The sequence below is a fragment of the Hylobates moloch genome, unplaced genomic scaffold, assembly GCF_009828535.3.
Source record: "Hylobates moloch isolate HMO894 unplaced genomic scaffold, HMol_V3 SCAFFOLD_6, whole genome shotgun sequence".
Classification (NCBI taxonomy): Eukaryota; Metazoa; Chordata; class Mammalia; order Primates; family Hylobatidae; genus Hylobates; species Hylobates moloch.
Genome location: NW_026652281.1, coordinates 23109280 through 23130581, shown reverse-complemented (window position 1 = coordinate 23130581; position 21302 = coordinate 23109280). Strand labels below are relative to the sequence as shown.

The 21302-nt window shown below is 36.7% G+C and overlaps 1 long non-coding RNA gene across 1 annotated transcript in view; it reads left to right on the top strand.

The window, feature by feature from the left end:
• Window positions 1–2825: 2825 nt before the first annotated feature.
• LOC131383766 (uncharacterized) overlaps window positions 2826–21302 on the top strand; it is a 43151-nt gene continuing 24674 nt past the window's right edge. The window contains exon 1 of the long non-coding RNA XR_009214022.1: window positions 2826–2907. This is a non-coding gene — a long non-coding RNA (uncharacterized LOC131383766). The remainder of the gene's footprint in view (window positions 2908–21302) is intronic.

Below are 21302 nucleotides of genomic sequence, written 5' to 3'. Positions count from 1 at the left end.
GAAAAAGTCTATCAAGGACTTTCATTAAGAGTATACCCTCCTCAAAATATTTGCCTGCTGAACCGGAGATGACATGTGGAAACAAAACTCAAGATAAGACAGGCTCTTGCCCACTTACATCACTAATAAGAATTTAGGCAGGTACTCCACCTAAGAGAACCATACTTTTACACCCACGGAGATAAAATTTGAGATTGTACAGACCTCATCACTCAGATTTTGCAAATAAAATATCATGGTCCACAAGGCCAAAAACTGTAGATAAATCATGTCCCCTATAGCATATGACCCTTACATCTGCAGCTCTATGGATATCATTTGTCATTTTTAAAACAAATGTTTTAATTTTTGGATAAGATAGGAGGAAAACCAATTTCTGTAATAGTAATGTACCGGGATGTCAGCACATAACCAACCAATGACTAATACAAGGATAATGGGGAGGGGATGTGCTGCTAATTTGTCTTGACTAGCTGTAGAAATAAGCATGCATTTAAATCATAAGGTGATGGAATTTTATCAAGACTGCAAAAACACGGTCTTTTCCTTAGAAAATGTATATACCTGAGTAAAAAGATGAGCATTTTTTTTTAGGAAAAATTGAGAATTGTTTCAGGGGCATTCAGTTGCCACCCTCATTGAGCTCCTTTGTTTCTTCTTTTCTCTTCTTCTGAAAAGCCATTATTAACCCAGTAAAAATAAGGGTATTGGTACTTATCTGATCAACTCAATAATGAAAAACTTTGTCTCCCTCCAGGCAATGGAGGATTTCGGTGAGAGGTGAAGAAGAAAAGGAAAGAGGTAGTTGAGCTGGGTCGCTTTTTTTCTTACCACACTTATCAGACATCACCGAATGTCCATCTTATTAAATATTGTTTATATACAATTACTACCACAGGTTTTTTAAAAGGAAAGAAGTGCCTGGAGTAAGAACTGTCTCTCATAACTTGTTCAAGGAAGCACACCCTTCTTCTTCAGCTAGATTGTAAACCCTTCAACATAAACATCTAATTACACATTTCTCTCTATGTTCCAATACAGTCTTGTTCATACAAAGAAAAATGCTTGGAAAACCCTTGTAAACTAGATTACAGAGTCTGCCAAACCAAACTCCTTCTCCTGATCACTGTTATCGCTGCTATTTCTTTGGTGTCATTTTTTTTTTTTTTTTTTTGAGACAGTTTTGCTCTTGTCCCCCAAGCTAGAGTGCAATGGTGTGATCTTGGCTTACTGCAACCTCTGCCTCCCGGGTTCAAGCAATTCTCTTGCCTCAGCCTCCTGAGTAGCTGGGATTACAGGTGCCTGCCACCATGCCCGGCTAATTTTTGTATTTTTAGTAGAGACGAGGTTTCACCATGTTGACCAGGCAGGTCTCGAACTCCTGACCTCAGGTGATCCACCCACCTTGGCCTCCCGAAGTGTTGGGATTACAGGTGTGAGCTACTGCACCTGGCCTCAGCTTCTCTTTATGCTATATTTTGAAGGCCAGCTGTTTGCAGTCTACTAGGACAGCAGTCCCCAAACTTTTTGGCACCAGGGACCAATTTCGTGAAAGACATTTTTTTTTTTTCCATGGACTGGAGTGGGGTATGGTTTCCAGAAGAAACTGTTGCACCTCAGATCACCAGGCATTAGATTCCCATAAAGAGTGCAAAACCTAGATCCTTCACATGCGCAGCTCACAATAGGGTTCGTGCTCCTATGAGAATCTAATGCCACCACTGATCTGACAGGAGGCGGAGTTTAGGTGGTAATGCTTACTCGCACACCACTCACAGGGTTGGGGAAATGCAGCTCCAGAAATCTTAGTGTTTACCTTACAGGTACAGGAGTTGGCAGTCTATAGCACAGTTAAACCAGATTGATGACATTCTATAATGAGGAAGTGTTCATCATCTGAACTTGGCACAGAAACCACAGTTCTGTTTAATATATGACATACTTTTACTCACACATAGATTTATTCTACTTTAGAATGAGTTATTTTCAGAACGGTTTCAAAATACTTTTCTGTATGAAGGGTATGTTGCCTTGCAGAGTCTGACCCCCCTGGGATCCCCAGAGGGATCAGGTCAGTCACGTCATCTAAATTGGCCACCCATGTGAGCACTCAATGTGCAATTCTTAAACATAAAACATTCTTTATACTTTTTCTCTAAATTATAGACAGAATATATTATATGATTACCGTAATTGAAGGTAATTCACCATCTAAAACCATAACTATGATCTCTTTGAGACCAGGCTACTCTGGGGGTAAGAAAACGTTTTGAACTTGGACTGTGGTAAGATTTGAACAATTTTGTAAAAATGTACTAAAAAGCCATTGAGTTGTATACTTAAAATGATTGGATTTAATGATATGTAAGTTATATCTCAGTAAAGCTGTTTTGAGAAAGGTAATTTGGTATGATTTCCGACCTGAGTTCAATATGAATGAGGTTTTCCAAGCAGATTTTATGCTCAGCTAAATTTCATGTCTATGTTAAATACAGGTAGGGGTTCAGTAAGTGCCTTTTATTATTAAGCTCCCTTTCACATATCCCATCTCACCCAATTTGGAGGATTCCATTTAACAGACTCCCCCCAAAATCAAACAAGTTCATAGTTTTCCAAAGCAACTTGAGTGCTACAGAGAATAAAGTTTTAAAATTAACCCTAGTTATGTAGCATGGTGATGAAAAATCATTCCCTATTTAATTTGACAACTCCACAAAAGGAAATGAGGGCAAAATCATTGTTTCAAAGAAAAGAATGTTGACATTTCTGTGTATTACGATGTAAAAACACTTACATAGCAGAGTAGGCCTAGTTTAATGGGGCAGACTACATTGGATGGTAGACCAACCTGTAATGCATAGACACAAATCTGCACAGGAGGTGGTCATCACTGGATTCTGGCCACAGGTAATAGGCAGATACCCAGATAGACCAGTAGTTGTGTTAGATATGTCCCAAACTTGAGTTCAAAGCAATACTGTTGGTATTTAGGAAAGAAATCTAAGACTAACAAGATAGTTTACTGAGATAGAGAAATGGCTGCAATAATAAAAAGTAGGAAGTCATTCTTAGTGGATTAAATACCACGTAGAGGCTGACTACCAAGAACAATGGCAAAATCTAAATTCTAATACTAAGGCAGAAGGTCAAAGTGCGCTAAACCAGAGGCTGACCTGAAGTTGATTTGCCTAAGTTATTTACCTAGCCATTCTTAAATTCATCCTGATTCGGCCCAGAACCCTGGCTGGGGATTCAGGTAGGGGCTAGGTGGCCCCAGCTGTAGGAAATAGCCATGAAGCTGGGAGCCCGATGAGTTATCATAGCATCTATAACTGGGATGGGCAACCACTCAGTCATAGATTAACAAGACATGTAGGTTGATTGGGACCTGCTTACTTCTCTGCCCTTCCCGTATGGCAGAAATCGCAGCTTAATTCTTCCCTTTTCTCCCTTTTTACACATGCTTTGTGGAATTTGAAGTGGATACTTTCTAAAATGTACTTGACTGCTAGAAAATTTGGACTGGGCAACACTTGTGTAATGTCCAGCTGAATATGTTCACCACTTTCACATAATTGGAAACAAACGTTCTATGACATGGTATTCATATTTATATCCAAGGCTCAAACTTAAAAACTTTAGAAAACCATAACATGGAGCAAATAGTTTGGCAATTCATAAACTACGTTAAAAAACTGTCAATCTCTCTCACTCTGTCTCTCCATGAACTTAGGTCAGATGATGATAAACAACTCCAACCCAGTACTACTGTTCATGCACACAAACCCACAGAGACTCTCTACCAAATGAATTCAACAGTTCACCATCCTACCAATATAAGAAAAACAAAAAGAGACAAACAGAAAACTAAAATCATAGAATGAAAATACCACATACTTATAGGCTACAAGTCCCCCAAACCAGAATGAAAATATGTAGGGTGAGTGTCCAAAAACAATTCTGTGAGATAATAATACAATAAATCAGGCCCAGATGTCACAAACACAATAAATCAATTGAAACTGCCAAACCACTTCTCTCAACCTACTGGATTTAATTAAAACCACCACTCGGTTCATGAGAGGCCTTCTAATAGAGCTGATAATATCACTCCGGCTCAACCATCCACCTAGCCTGATGTGGGAGACACAGCATGTTAAATTTTAATCTACAGGCCTGTTAAACATGGCAGGGTTTAGTGCACATCTGCAGTGATGGACTGTCATTTCTCCAAGCCCTCCTCTCATCCTCCTGAAGTACTCATTTAGAATGCTATCCATCTGCCTTTGCCCGTATAATATGGTAAGTGCCAGATAAACACTATAGGAATATTGACTTTTTGGTCGTTGTTTTTTTGTTAAAAATACAGCACAGTCATTGAAAACAGACTAGCATGTTTGATCAAATGTATGAAACAAAGGGTGGCACTGTGTTGGTGGTTTTACATTTTTTAGTGAATCGTCCCAAGACATCCTAACTCTAGCTTCATGTCTATAAAGATCTGTTCCCACAGAGCCCATAAATGCCACTCAGGAGAAGGACAGAAAGAATAAGAGAAAACAACAACAATGAAACACTCACAAACTATTATGAATTCATGAAGCTGACAAAGGGCACAGGCTTGAAGGCATCTTCTCGGACTGGGGGTTAGAAATCTCACTGGCCCCTAAATAGAAAAGATCCCTTGAGTTACTGCAGAAAAGGCACAGAGATACCCACTCACGAGGTTGTTTTAACTTGAAGGATCACATTATTTATCATGAACAATCTCAAAACGCAATCAACAGAAGCCTTCCTGGCAGTTTCCTTGTGTATACTTGGCTCCATTTTATAAAGACAGAACAGACTATGTTTGGCATTTTTGCCTTGAGTTATTGACATGTTTTAAATTATGCTGTTTTATGTCCATTCTTAATAGAACAGAAATCTGCTACAAACGATCTTTATTAACAGACTGCCTCAGGTGCTGAGCAGACTCTCGATTTAACAACATCTCCAAACAGACAGGCAGAGAGCTTGCTAATAGGCTTTTCCAACCCTTTGGCTTCTGTGAGATGTAAGTGGATTATGGAGGTTTGTTTGTCAGGCTATCTTTTTACATCACTGTCTGAGTAATTGCCACAAAGGCCTATTGCTTTGTCCTAATTAACAAAATGTACAAAATCCTAAGCATAGAACTTTTATTGATTAGCCATCTTCACGGGAAGCTTATGAACCCCCATGACTCCTGGCCCGAGACAGATGCTCTTCATCATGTCACACACTTGACCCCAGTCTGTTAATATACCAGGGACTCGTCTTAGCATTTTGAGCTACTCAGAAAGTGCCAGAGAAAAACACATTTATTGGTTGTAGTTTAAAAACCAGTAGCCTTGGCATGAGACAACTTGTTAAGCAAATTTCACCATTTGTTTACTATAAAACTGTTTTAATACTATCAGTTCTACTTTTTTCCATGAAAATTGATCCCTGAGAAGGTAATTTCAATAATAAAATATACGTAGTTAATAAGTAGAGAAAAAATAAGAAGAAAACGTGACTTGAAGGAAGTAAAAAACACAAAGAAGAAGTAACAGTTAATTTATTTTTCAGCCACTTTTTGTTAACTCAACAATTATTTCGGCCAGGTGCGGTGGCTCACACCTGTAATCCTAGCACTTTGGGAAGCCGAGGTGGGCAGATCACAAGGTCAGGAGTTTGAGACCAGCCTGGCTAATACCGTGAAACCTCGTCTCTACTAAAAATACAAAAATTAGCTGGGCGTGGTGGCACACACCTGTAGTCCCAGCTACTCAGGAGGCTAAGGCAGGAGAATCGCTTGAACCCGGGAGACAGAGGTTGCAGTGAGCCAAGATCATGCCACTGCACTCCAGCCTGGGTGACAGGGGGGAGACTCCATCTCAAAATAAATAAATAAATAAATAAATAAATAAATAAATAAATAAATAAATAAAATAAAATAAAATAATTATTTCAACAAATATTTCAGGGCATGTGTGCCAGAGGACTATTTTAGGCACTCGGATGTACTAGGGAGGAAGAACTAAAGAGACAGAGTCCTTGCTCTTGTGGAGCTTTTAATATTGAAGATGAGACATTCTTTATACTTAATTTTTCTTAGTAACTCAGTAAAAAATCCATAGGATAAGAAATTCTGCTTGAGACTTAGAAGGTAAAATTGACCATGGGAAATTAAGCCACATTTATCATTTTGTATGTAACATTCAGTAGGTACATGTTGTAAAAGGTGCTGTAGACACTTTTTGGAGTTTGAGAAGACACAGGACCTGCTCTTAAGGAACTCTAATTTAAAATGGGAAGCAAAACAAAAACATATTTTAATGTGCTTATACACATAGATGTATTAAAAAGTTTTGACTAAATTTGTGTGTGTTTTTTAAAAATTTAAATCAACCAAGTAGCCAGGTAATGATTGCATAGCAATCATTAAATCCAAACAGATACATTAAATCCAAACAGTTAAATGGGTTTTAGTTGAGAACTGAGCTGGAGCAACATACGTAGGATTGAACTAATTCAGAAAACTTAAAGGCCCCGAGGCTAGACTGTATTTATTTTCCTTATTGTTCTTCCAGGATTAAAGGGTACACAGCATTTTTTTTTCTAAATCTGAAAAAGATATCATTTATCTAATCTTAGGAAATTGTGCTGAATTTGGGGGAAGTTTTATCCCAAAGTCTAAACATAGAGCTTTAAGCACATACATAGGCATTCATTAACACAAAATTGAATTCAGGAGAAATGTGATGAGAACCTGACATGTGTCAAGCCTTTCTACTGTATGCTAAATATTTATGATAGATGTCATAGCAGCTGTCTTCAAACATAAAAAGCAAACATCAGAGCAGCGTAAGTCTAAAGGGTTAGGCAGGTCAAGGTCAACGGGCTGCACAGAATATGGTGAGTGGCTCTTGGGTATTCTTCCATCTACAATGAGAGATTATACCAGGAAAAGGTAACCTCTACTGTACCAGCAGCTCCTTCCACTAGCCACTGGGGAATTAAAATAAAAGGTAAAGATGGCCTTCTTTTGGATCCACAGCAGTAATAAGAGCAATACCAATAATTAACGCAAGCTACTGTTTGTTGAGGGCTAACCTTGTTCCTCATTCCCTTTGTTAATGACTTACATTCATGAACTTCTTTAATCTTAAAAAGAGCCCTGCAAAAGTAGGTATTACCACTATCTCCATTTCATATGTGAGGACACAGACAGAGGGTAGCAATTTGCTCAAGATTGCCAAGCCAATAAGGGTACCATCAGTATTAAAACCTAGAAGCGGCCGGGTGCGGTGGCCCACACCTGTAATCCCAGCACTTTGGGAGGCCCGGGCGGGTGGATCACGAGGTCAGGAGATCGAGACCATCCTGGCTAACACGGTGAAACCCCGTCTCTACTAAAAATACAAAAAAATTAGCCGGGCATGGTGGCAGGCGCCTGTAGTCCCAGCTACGCGGGAGGCTGAGGCAGGAGAATGGCGTGAACCCCGGGGGCTGGAGCCTGCAGTGAGCCGAGATCACACCACTGCACTCCAGCCTGGGTGAAATAGCAAGACTCCTTCTCAAAAAAAAAAACCCTAGAAGTAAGTCTGAAGCTTAGCCCCTTATTCATGGCACTAAATTTCCAGGGATTTGATTGATCCACTGGTGTTTCTGGTGGTTTGGAGCGAGGGAGGCAGTGATTCATCACTCCTTACCCAGCCCGTTGTTTTCCCCGGGTTTTGTAAGAGATCATGTTTAAGGTAAACTGGTTATCACCTGCCTAGACACTAGTGATTTACAATTATTTCTTTATTAAGAAAATGCTTGGTGTGTGAGTGGTCTCTCTCTGAAAAAATGCCAACAGAGAGGCCTTGTCAGATTTTTGGCAGAGACACATTTAAACACATAAAAACAAGTTTAAACACTATCATTTATGCATAATTCTTTCTTGGCATCATCTCTCACTTGCCACAATTTGCAGCCAGAAAACACTTATTTCTACTTTTCTTACTCTAGAAATAATCCAGCCTTAAGTGGATCTAATTCCTTCCCAGAAGAGAAACAGCCTTGTCAGGACTTGGTTGTGTGTGCTGTGTTTGAGGCATCAAGGTTTCCATTTACGGCACAGCTGCGCGGACTCCGAAAGCTGGTGCTAAGCCAGAGCTCTGTACCCACCGAGATCTGTAGTCTGGAATGATAAACACACAGCTGCCTGCGGCGAGGGCCACAGGCATAATAGATGGCCACATCTCAACCAGAGTCAAGCGAAGCCTACACAAATCATTAATCCAACTGCTTATATGTTAAATATCACAAAATGTGTACGAAATGGTGAGCTATCTCAGTGGAAGGAGGGGAAAATGGCAGAGGCAATTTAAGGAAACAGGAGAGTGAGTGGCTATAAGTCCTCTGCAAAGTCCTGCTCTAGAGCTGATTTACTGCCACCAAGCCCTCTTGCTGCAAATAGTTCATAAAGCCTATGACCTGAGTACTTGCCCACGGGAACACAATAACATTTATCTAGCATAAATTAATGTGTTTCAACCACTAATTCAATTTGGCTGTCTCATTCTTCTGGTTTTGGCAAAGCCTAGCCTTGCTATAAAGTCACTCCGTGACTCACACGAATGGCTGTGTTTGTTAAGGAGTCACACACCACTAGGAACAAAGAGTGCTATTAGTTGAGTCGTCATAAAATATACCTCCCGAGCACATTTGGAGCTGTGCTAATTGAAACTTCCTCTTTAGAGGAGCCTGATCAAAACCAGCTGTAGGAGTCAAGCAGGAACAGATTTCAACATTACATTAAAAGCCCAACAAATTCAGTAAGAGCAGCCTCTGAGAGAAGAGAGCATTCCAGCCTGAACAAATGCTCTAATTGCCTCCTGACATGCTGCAAAGAAAGCTTGTGACCTGAGCCTGGAGAGCTGTGGAGAGAAACTTCTCCATAAGGTTTGAAAAAAAAGCAACCTCTAGGGCAGTTCTCCTCATAAAATTCCAGATCTGCCAACATTCTCAAGTAACACATGTGAAAACCACAAAAGCTGAGTGAATTTGGAAAATGAAGTGATATATTGTTCTGAAAGGGGAAAAACAGAGCTTAAGTATTTTCAATGGTAATATGACCTTTTATGGACATCCCTTTAGTATTAAAAACAAAAACAAAACCTCTAACTCACAGAGGAACAAATAAACAAAATACAAATAAGAAACAAAAGCCTGGATGAATCGCAAAGAAAAGACACAGAGTGTATTTAAAGACAAAAAGTGAGAGCTGTCTCTTCCTCTTTGGCGGCTTGTGAATTTCCTATTCCAAGACATAAGGGCTGCATTCTGCCAATGTGTATAAAATCAAATGCATCCATAGGTTTGCTGAAAATGTGGAACAATCATGCATTTTCTGTGTTTGCTTTAGTTGAGGGTGGTTTAGCCATTTGTAAAGGAAGCAGTCATTGATATATAAATATAAATAGCAAATCTATCCATCAAATATGTGAATTGTATTTAATTTAGATGAGTGGAATGCCTGGAAATGTTACAAGCAAGTTTTGCATTATAACACCTTTAAGTAGCATGTAAATTAGAAAGGATTGCTGATCTTTATAATTTATTTACTCATCAGTTTAATGGAGTATCTAGTTTTGGAGCTATGTCACACTGATTCTTAAAGATACAGGGTGGGGGAGGTTTATTTACATAGATATAGAAAGGACCATTATGTTTCATGTCATAAAAGAGTGAGTGACTTTTATGTAGTATATGAATTATAATGATTATTCTGGAGGATCTAATTATAGTCCCACAAATAATAACCATGAAAGATGAAAGATGCTCCATTTTCGTCCTTTTTTGGGGCCTGTGTTAAGAGGCTAACCTATCCTTTCTCCTTTTTGTTTCTTTTATCCCAACAGAAGGTATTAAACTAGTAATAACTCACCGGGTTAAAGGCAAAACAAAAACAAAAGCACCCACACAAAAAAAGAAATTATATGGTTACATAGTCATGTAACTCTCTGTTTCGTTTTTATGTTAAAAGCTTGCATTTGGAGTTTAACAGACTGGCATTAAATGTGGCCTTTGGTGCGTGTGATGTGGTCTTCTGAATTTGTGAAGATACCAGTGGAAAGTATTTCTGTTGCTGCTTTAGTATTCATCTTGCTTGTCAGATCCTGAATCATTCTCAATGCATAATGCAATTCACATTCCAATGCTATGCCCTTGATTTTATTTATCTTGTTTATCCAAGTACTACAGACATTAGGGAGTCTTCAATTTAGTGATCTTAAACTGGATAGAGAAGGTTGAAGAGTTGGAAAAAAATTTCAAAAGATAATTCAAAATTAAGTGATGAAAAAAAACCATGTAAAATATGGCCAAACATAAAAATATTCTGATTTAAAACAGAGTGAAGAAAATAGTCATTATCCCAGCTTATCCCAATTTTACCACTAAAATATTATTTAAAAACTCAGAAAAGTTGAATTCTCATGTTGCCACCAAAACTAGACTCGAAGTTAACTAACACTACAATGAAGGAGCTTTCAATTATCTTAGAATTAAAACAACAAAAACTAAAAATGATTTGCAGGTTCCATATACTTAGAAACAGTGAAAATCAGTCCACTCCAAAATGGTTTGAAGACCTTTACTTCTTCCCTACTGCTTTACCCCTGGTTCAGAAAATTGTCCTTACTAAAACCAGTTAGGCAGCTGTTCTCAGGACTGAGGGAGTTTCATTCTGAAGCAGCACAATACTGTCTCCTCCTTCCTTTCACAACACTTGTGATTTCTGACTGTGAACAGAAAGAGATTGTCCACTAAAACTCGCAGAAATCCAAGCAGAGAGTCAAGGTGGTGTTGAACATTCAAGAATTAAAACGCAAAGCAAATGCAGGTTCAGGAGCAAGCAAAGAATTCACCTCAGGCCAGCAGGACGGCAGTAGACAAAACTTGATAAACCCTGGGAATTAGATTAGGAGTTAAACACGATCTTCTCTGTAGGAGGAGGAATAGGCCAGAAGCCATGAAGATGTCCGAAGGGTAAGCCCATATAGATATTTCTTTATCATAAGACACATTATTAAAATTAATCATGAAGTTATCATCAGAGAAATGCAAATCAAAACCACAATGAGATAGCATCTCACACCAGTTAGAAGGGCCATCATAAAAAGTCAGGAAACAACAGGTGCTGGAGAGGATGTGGAGAAATAGGAACACTTTTACACGGTTGGTGGGACTGTAAACTGGTTCAACTATTGTGGAAGACGGTGTGTGGCGATTCCTCAGGGATCTAGAACTAGAAATGCCATTTGACCCAGTCATCCCATTACTGGGTATATACCCAAAGGATTATAAATTATGCTGCTATAAAGACACATGCACACGTATGTTTATTGTGGCACTATTCACAATAGCAAAGACCTGGAACCAACCAAAATGTCCAACAATGATAGACTGGATTAAGAAAATGTGGCACATATACACCATGGAATACTATGCAGCCATAAAAACGGATGGGTTCACGTCCTTTGTAGGGACATGGATGAAGCTGGAAACCATCATTCTCAGCAAACTATCACAAGGACAAAAAACCAAACACTGTATGTTCTCACTCATAGGTGGGAATTGAACAATGAGAACACTTGGACACAGGAAAGGGGGCACCACTCCCTTTTGTAGGGTCGGGGGAGGAGGGATGGATAGCATTAGGAGATATACCTAATGTAAATGACGAGTTAATGGGTGCAGCACACCAACATGGCACATGTATACATATGTAACAAACCTGCACGTTGTGTGCATGTACCCTAGAACTTAAAGTATAATAATAATAATAATGAAAAAAATACTGCAAAACAAGAAAACATATTTGTCATCTTAAGGATTCAGATGAAGAGCAGACCTCTGAGTCCATGAACTACAAGAACCAAAATATTAATTGAGCATATTGTTTGGGAGCTTCATGTGACAAAGGCAGTTGGTGTCTCATTCTTCCTGGGCTGGGCATCTATAACTGCATTACTCAGACTCCCTTATAGATACATGGTCAAGACTAAGCTTTCTTAGGTGGAAGGTAAATGAATGGCTGTTACTGGATTAAAAATTACAACAAACAAACAAAACCTCCCAAAAACTCTTGCCCTGGATATCCACTTTTCTATTGATTAGAAAAAGTACCCTTGGAAAATAAACATTGGAAAGGCAGAGATCTCCTGCATGATGACAGAATAGGTAAATTAGCTCTCACAAGGAGACTCACTATTGGAGTAGAGATGAGGGTAGAAAAAGGCAGAGAAATAATTAAAATAAAAGAGAAGGTACAATCTGGACATTTAAAAATAATTATCTTTGCTTGAAGATATCTAATAGCTAACAGAACTGTGAAGAATTTTAGGAATAAGATCAATGAAAAAACAAGAAACCCAGATAAGTGAGCCCAGTGCCTGGAGACCGTTTCTCCCAATAGCAGCTGCCAATTCTAAAAGTCAAGTGAGAAGCTAAGAAGCTAAGCAGAACTGTGACTGACTTGCAAAATGATAGGGACGAAAATTGAAGTCCAGGGATCATGAAGGGTTAGGATACCCACACACTTTGTGCTAGAACTCCGAAGGCCCTCCTCCATCCCCTAGTGTGGTAAGGCTGACATAGTTGGAGCCTAGCTGTCGCAGGGACTTACACCAGCCTCCAGTCACTTTGATCCAATTTTAGTGACCGCAATGATTCCAGATTGCTAGTGCCACTAGTTCTGTGCTAAAAACAAATGTAAAAAACTACATTTGTCCTTAAATGATTTTTTTCAAATGAAGCTTATTGAGGTACAATTTACATTCAGTTAAATTCCCCCTTTTTATTGGACAGTTCTATAAATTTTGACAAATGCATACACTAATTTAACTGTCACTATGATAAAGATGTGGAACACTTCTGTCATCTCCCAAAGTTCCCTCATGTCCCTTTGTGATCAATCTGCTTCCTCCACACCTTGTCCATGGCAATTACTGATCTGATTTTTGTCACTATGGTTTTGTCCTTTCTAGGAAGTTGTATTAATGAAATCCTGCAGTTGTTGCCTTTTGAATCTGTGTATTTTTACTTAATATTGTACATTTGAAATTCATATCTGTGTTTGCATAACGCAATCATTTGTTCTACTTTGTCACTAAGTAGTATTCCATTGTATGGATGTACAACAGTTTATTATTCATTAGCTTGTGGGTATTTAAATGCTTTTCGGTTTTTGGTAATTTTAAACAAAGCTGATAAATTTGTTTTTGTACAGGTTTTTGTATGGATACATGCTTTTTTTTCTCCTGGGTAAATTCCTAGGAGTGGGATTATTGAAGCATATTATATGTTTAAATTTAAACTGTTTACTGTTTTTCCAAAGTGGTAGTATATCATTTTGCCTTCCTACCAATAATATATGAGAGTTCTGGTGGCTTTGTATACTGGCTAGCAGTTGGTGTGGTCAGATCTTTTTTTTTTTCTTTACAAAAACAGAAAAACAGCTATTCTAAATATGTAGTGGTATCTCTTTGCAGTTTTAATTTTCAATTCTCTCATGACTAATGATATTGAATTTCTTTTCATGTACTTATTTTCTGTCAGTTTATCTTCTTAGGTGTTCAAATCTTTTGCCTGTAATTTTAATGTTTTGCTTGTTTGTTTTCCTATTTGGTTGTGAGAGTTCTTTATATATTCTGAAACAAGTTTTTTTTTTTTTATCAGATATATGCTCTGAAAATATTTTATCTTAGTCTATGGCTTGTCTTTTCAAAGTCTTTCAAAGAGTAAAATATTTATTCTTGATGAAGTCCTATTTATCACTTTTCTATGGTTTCTGCTTTTTATTGCTCTAAGAAATCTTCACCTAACCCAAGGCCACTAAGATTTTTTTCTTATGCTTTCCCCCTCAAAATGTTACAGTTTTAAGTCTGCGATCCTTCCAGTTAAATTTCATTCATGATGTGATATATGGGTTGAGGTTTTATTTGCATACGGCTGTCCAATTATTCCAATAACACTTATTGAAAATAGTAATTTATTTATTGAATTGTCTGGAAACTTTGTTGCAAGTCCATTGACCATATATGTGTGGGTCTATTTCTGGACTGTTTAGTCTGTTCCATTGATCTTTTTCTTTGTCTTTTCACTTTGTCTCACTGTCTTAATTGCTGTAGAGTTTCAGTAGGTTGGGTACTATTAGTTTACCCACTTTGATTTTTTCCATTTTTTGGTGGGCAGTGTTATTCTTTCTTTGCTTTTTCCATTCCAGATTTATAATTAGCTTTTTGATTGATTTTCTCATGAAAAAGTGTGTTGGTATTTTAATTGGGATTACATCAAATCTATAGAACATTTTTGGAGAGAATTAGCTGCTTAACAATATTGATTTTTCTAATCTATGAAAATTGTTCTATAGTTCATAACAGCCAAATCTTATATATATTTTGTTAGATTTCTCACAAAGTATTTCATATTTTGTTTTATTTGTTTCTAATTTTTCATTTCTAGTATATTGAAAATAATTGATTTTTATATATTGACTTTGTCCCCAGTGATCTTTTGAAACTTACCCATCAGTTCTAGGAGCTGTTTTATACATTCCTTAGGATTTTTAATGCAGACTGTCATGTTATTTGTGAATGGAGGCTGTTATATTTCTTCCTTTCCAATTCAGATGCATTTTATTTCTTTTTCTTACTTATTGCAGTAGCTAGTACCTGCATTGAACAGAAGTGAAAACAGTAGACATTTTTGCCCTAGTACTAATCTTAAGGGGAAAGCATTCAGTATTTCACTGTTAAGTATAATGTTAACTGCATGTTTTTAAAATTGATACTTTTTTAGTTGAAGAAGTTTTCTTTAATTCACACTTGACTGAGAAAATATTTTTTAAATATCATTAACATATTCAATTTTGTCAAATGCTTTTTATGCCTCTGTTGAGATTATATAATTTTTTTAGCCTGTTGATATAGTAAAATATATTAATTATTTTAAAACATTGAACCTACTTGGCAATGTATGGGATACATTCCACTTGGTCCTGATATATTATTTTTTCCTATGTTTCCAGGTTTGATTTGCCAGTTGTTTTGTTGAGAAATCAATTAAAGAATAATTGTTCATATACAATGTCTGGTATTTAATAAAAATAACTATACTCATAAAGAAATAATTCAGCTTGAATAAAACTAAGAAGAATTACAGACAATAAAAATGCACTCAAAAGGACTCTCAAAGCATTAACAGATACATAATTTTAAAAATCTACACACAATATCTTCAAAGTAAATGAGAGACAGGGTTTGAAATTTTGGCAGAGAGCTGAAGGATTGTGAATCTGTACCATTTCTCTTAGCCCTTTACCCAATAGCTTGTATGTGCCAGCCTGCTAACATTCCTCTAACACAGGTGAGGTGAACCTGATTTACATGAAGATGAGGCTAGCCAAGACTATTCCAAGGCAATGCAGGAAAGAGACAACAGCAGAACTTAAAACTTTGCTTCTCTGACAAATCCCCTCCTATCTCCTGACTTCTACTCCCGCGTACTCTATAACATCCCGCCACTATACACATAATCAACACAAATAGATGTCAGTGTCCCTAAAAGACTTAAGATTTTAATATTTGGTGTTATCTTTCAGTTTCTGTTTTATTTCCCTTCAGAATTGGTCTTGGCGGAGGCAAAACAAGATGAGAAGTGTACATTTTATAGTTCCTGCATTTTCTGCACATATGGGCAGGAATACTTTTTGTGCTTTCACTAAAAGACAATGGGAGATATGGATGTTTTATTATCACAATGATTCCTCTTTTCTCTTTACTATTATCTTTCATACTTGCAAATTGTTTGCTGAGAACTTTTTTTTTTATTTTATGAAATTCAGGTTGAATATGCCTGATTGTAAGAACTCTGCTATTTGAATGTTTGTTCAATTTTTATTTTTACATCCTTGAAAATGGGGAAAAAAATCTAACATTTACTGATGAAGAAGTGTGCTGTGTTTATAAAATTCCAGGAAACTGAGATTGAATACAGCACAGTAAACTGAAAACAGAAAAAATAGAATTGAAGAAGAAACAGTAAGAAAAATAGCATGCATAATGATCAAATAATTCACTAAGTAATCTAGATAATCAATAATCTAATAACCAGATAATTAGTTGTGGCGTTGATAGCAGTTTTAATATCAAGTATAATATCAGATATAGCATTTGTAATATAGCATGTGTAATACACTACTTATATATAGATATTCCACTGCTACTATCAGACAAAAGGGAATTTAGGCTCTGTGACAGTCAGGAAGTTATGCCTTCCAGATTTTCCTTCAAAAGAACCTGCTGCCAGGGGAGGAGGTGAGATAACTGACTGCCAGCCTACAGCTGTTGCATCTTCAGATCCCTCATGGGATTCATGCCAAGGCCATTCATTCTGAACTGCACCCAGCTAATGCCTGAGCATGGTGAAGGTATTAGGGCAAGACTATTTCTGCCCAGTATGAAACTCCTCTAATGGATGCACTGGAGAACATCACATGAAGCCATTTCATTGATAACATCATGCTGATCAGGTAGGATGAGCACAAAGTGGCTGATGCACTGGAGGCCAACTGCAGAAAATGATATTCTAGTTCTACTGCTATGGCTCTGAATTTCTCAGGTCTCTTTATAATTCTATTTCTACTTCATACTTTGGAATTCTATGGGTTTATTACTGATTATTTTCTAAGTAGATCATTTCTATCTGAGTAGCTTATAACCTTGAGCACCACAGTCCACCCCTTGGGCCATGCAGATCTACTTCTCCATGAGAGTTTGAAGAGGAGTAACTCTGTATTTGCCTTGAGCCCCTTTTCCTTAGAAGGAAACAAACTGCATATTGAAAGCCAAAGGATTTATAGAAAATTGTTAACAAACTAAGTAATAGATCAGTCTTACTTTAAATCCATTATTTCAGTGACTAAAATAAAAGGAATACAAACACCACCAGTATTAATAAGCATTAGATTCAGCTGTATATGCCTAAAACCTTTAAAGACACCGCAGCTTAAACAAGATAGAAGTTCATTACGTACAAATACACATACACTTTTCATGGCTGGCATACCAGGCCAACTTTACAGTGTCTTCAGACAGCCAGGTTCTAATCTTTTTCCACCACCATCTTTAGTTATATGGGCTTCCATTTTCAAGATCATATTATGGCTCAATATGGCTGGCAGAACTCTAACAATCATATCCAATGTGCCACACACAGAAGGAAAGGAGAAGACTTAAATCCACATCTTCTCTTTTAAGAGACCTTCCTAGAGATCTCTTGTAGCACTTCTGTTTATATCTCTTTGACTAGACCCAAAGCCATCATATCACGCTTCAATATTGTCCATGCATAACGTCATGAGAAGCATTTCACATGAGAGCACAACAGCCCTTCCAGAGCTAATGGCATGGTCACACCTAGGTAAGAATGAGCAGAAAATATGCTGGAATATCATCAGAGATCTCCTATGAAGAAAGAAAGAAAAAATATAGATTGAGAGAGATATTATGAAGTAAGTAGATATCTCTGCTGTACTAATCAAATTATTTTCTGAAACTAGTAAAACTTTGATACAAAGTTGATGTTACTTAGTTGTCAACAAAATCAAAACTGAACAGGACATACAAGAAAAGAAAATGTAGATATACTAATGAAAATGCATGCAAATAAAATATGAGAAAAACAAATCTATCTCAAAATAAATAACAATGAATAATATGGCTTTATCAGTGAAGGTTTGTCCTAAGAATTCAAGCACCAATAATAAAAATTCACCTCATTAAGTGATTAAATGATATGAACCATGTGATAATTTTAATATATACAGAATTTTGGGGTTAAAATAAAAGTGATTAATCTTTAAAAATATTTGCAAACTATGATTAGGAAGTGTTAAAGGATCTCTATTAAAAACCTATAACAGACATTATACTTAATGGTTAAACTTGAAAGCATCCTCATTAAAATACAGATAAAATTAAATATACCAGTTGACACAATTCAACATTTTTACAAAAGCTCTAGCAAATGTACGAATATGAAAAAGAAGAATAAGAATTTAAAAGAGAAAATGTTTAATAACTTCTGTTTGATATGATTATATACATATGAAATAGAATCCTAAGCGAAGAAACTCAGAAATGGAAAACCAAACACCCCATGTTCTCATTTATAAATGAGGACTAAGCTATGGGTATGCAAAGGCATGCAGAGTGGTGTAACAAACATTAGAGACTCAGAAGGGGAAGGGGTGACAGATGAAAAATTACTTATTGGGTACAACGTATACTATTTACACTAAAAGCCCAGACTTCCCCTCTATACCATTCATCTCTGTAACCAAAACCCACTGTACCCCTAAAGCTATTGAAATGAAAGAAAGGAAAGCAAAGGAAGAAAGAAAGAGAAAGAAAGAAGCTCTAAAGATGAGTTGTGAGAAGTAAAGTGAAAATTTAGTAACTGTGCTGGAATCTAGGACCAACATTCAAAAATCAAGAGTACCTCCTTAGGAACCCATTAACACCCAATATAATAATTTATCAAAGAAAGCATACCATTGATAATAGCAACATATATTTTAAGATAAATATACATAAATATAACTAAAGGTGCATAATACATGAATAAATTATAATATTTTATTTTAAAATCATAACTTTTTAAAAGCCTGAATTAATAAAATATAAGATGCTCATGATGGGAAGACTTAATGTTTAAGGACTACTTTTTCCCCAAATTAAACTATAAAATTAATGTACTTCAAGGAAATGCCCATGTATTTCTCCTTATCATTAACATGACAAGGGAATTTGAAAATTCAGATGGAGGGAGAAGTAAGGGCCAAGGCAATCTCGAAGAACAATAAGGAGAGATAATTCCCCTAGGAGACATTAAGACATATCAAAAAGTTATAGCAGTTATGACATTCCAGATGATAGCATAGACATGTAGACAAATGGGTCAAAATAGAGGACTCAGAAATAGAATCATACTTAATTAGGAAATTATTATATATTCACTCATTGATGATGGGACCATTGTCTATTCATATTGAAAAATTAAATAAATTCCTACCTTGCATAATAACAAAAATAAAATTAGGTAAAGACCTAAATTTGAAATGGAAAATTTTGAATTTTTTAGGAAGAAATAGAAGAGAATGTCTTTATGACCTTGGGATAGAGAACGCTTCCTTAGGTATGGTTCAAACACCACTTACACAAAGAAAATTACTGATAAATTTTATTACATTGAACTATTCCTCAGTATGACACCAGAAGCAAAGTTAAAGGTAAGTTACATGCTGGAAGAAGGTATCTGAAAAATGTAGAAGCAACAAAAAGACAGTATCTAGAATATAAAGAACATAAAAATGGGTAAATATTATAAAAAAGTAGTTCACAGAGCAGACAACTAGAATGATTCCTATATAAATTCATATGCATAGATAAATCTAACCTCATTTGGAATCAAATAAGTGAAAACTGAAGCAATGATATCATACCCATGATGTTAGCATATATTTTAAAATATTGAGAACACACCAATTGTTTGCAAGGATGGAGGAAATTTGAGTTTCTAGATGCTGCTTTTGGGAATTTAAATTGGTACAATTATTTGAAGAGTATTTTGATAGTATCTAATAAAGTCGAACAACAGATGAATGCTTCCAACCCAAGAATTCTACTTGTTGGTTTACATCCTAAAGGAGTTTCCTATTGACACTCCAGGGTGCAGGACCATGCCTTTGTTCAGTGCAGGATGTTCAGGTTTCTTGGCCCTTGGCCCCTGCCCCTCTATCCAGTAGCAACCTGTGTTGTGGGGTCCATTGTGTCCCTATCCCCTAATTCATATGGTGAAGTTGTAACCCCCAGTACCTCAGAATATGACTGTATTTGGAGAATAGGATCTTAAAGCGGTATTAAGTTAAACTAAGGTCATTAGGGTAAGGTCTGATCCAATATGACTGGTGTCCTTATAAGAGGAGGAGACAGCACAGACATATTACAGAGGGAAGACCATGTGAAGACACAGAGAAGACAGCCTCTACAGCCACAGAGAGAGGCCTCGAAATAAACCAATCCTGTCGACACCTTGATCTCGAACTTCGAGCCTCTAGAATTGGGAGAAAATAAATTTCTATTCTTTAAGCTACCCCAGTTGTAGCACTTTGTTATGGCAGCCCTAGAAATCTAATACTTTGTCATCGAAAGAATGCTTCTTGCCTTTCCAAATGCTCCTGGGGTGGCACTGCCATGCTTGAGAAACTCTGCTATAAATGATTCCTATCACAGCACATGTACACTAAAAAAACATGATTTTTATTACAGCTGTTAAAATGAACAAACTCAATTGTATGTGTTTCATAACTGAGAAATCATCCAAACATAAGATTGGATAAAAAAATAAGCTGCAGTAGTATAATATATATAGCATGTTATCATTTATGTAAGGTGTAAACATGAAGAAAAACTGTACGTGTTGTAAATCTATAAACATCTGGCAAAATATAAACACCTAGGTGGGGAGTACTTGCACCAACTTGGATTTCTGGTTACCTCTGGGATGAGGGAGAAGAGAATGGGGTGAAGAGCAGGCTTAGGAGGACTCCAAAGGGGCCTAACTGCTTCTGCAGAATTTTATTGCTTTTAGAAAAATGTAAAGCAAACATGGCAACATTTTGACATTTGTTAAATCTTGATAGTAGGTAAGTGAGTCTGTGTTAAGTTATTCTTTTTAGTTTTCTGAATGTCTTAAATCTTTCAAAAAAAAAACAAGAGGTAATTCTATATTTTGTTATTATAAAACAATCCAGATTTAGAAACACAGCTTCCTTCCCATCAAGGAATTTACTTTTAAATTATAGGTAATAGCTGGGAAATTTTGGAAGTTATTTGGAGGATATGGTTTGTTGCAGCTCCCCTCATTTACTCCTTCCCCTTTGTTTGAACTCCATCTAATCCAGCAATTCATGTGCTTGCATTCTCTGCAGCTGCGCACTAATTCTAGACTAAACCCCTCAAATTAGCAATGGATAATAATGCACTAATTAAAACTGGAACACAAAGCAGTTTTTCCAGAAGCTATGTGAAAAAACTCACTGATTATTATCTGTGTATACTATAACAATTTTAGAGGCTCATTACTGAAGCTTAGAAGGAAATACACTGAGATAAACATGCTCAGAGTTGCTTCTTGAGTAATATTGATTTTACTTCTCAGCTTTGGAATGTGCACAAATGTCA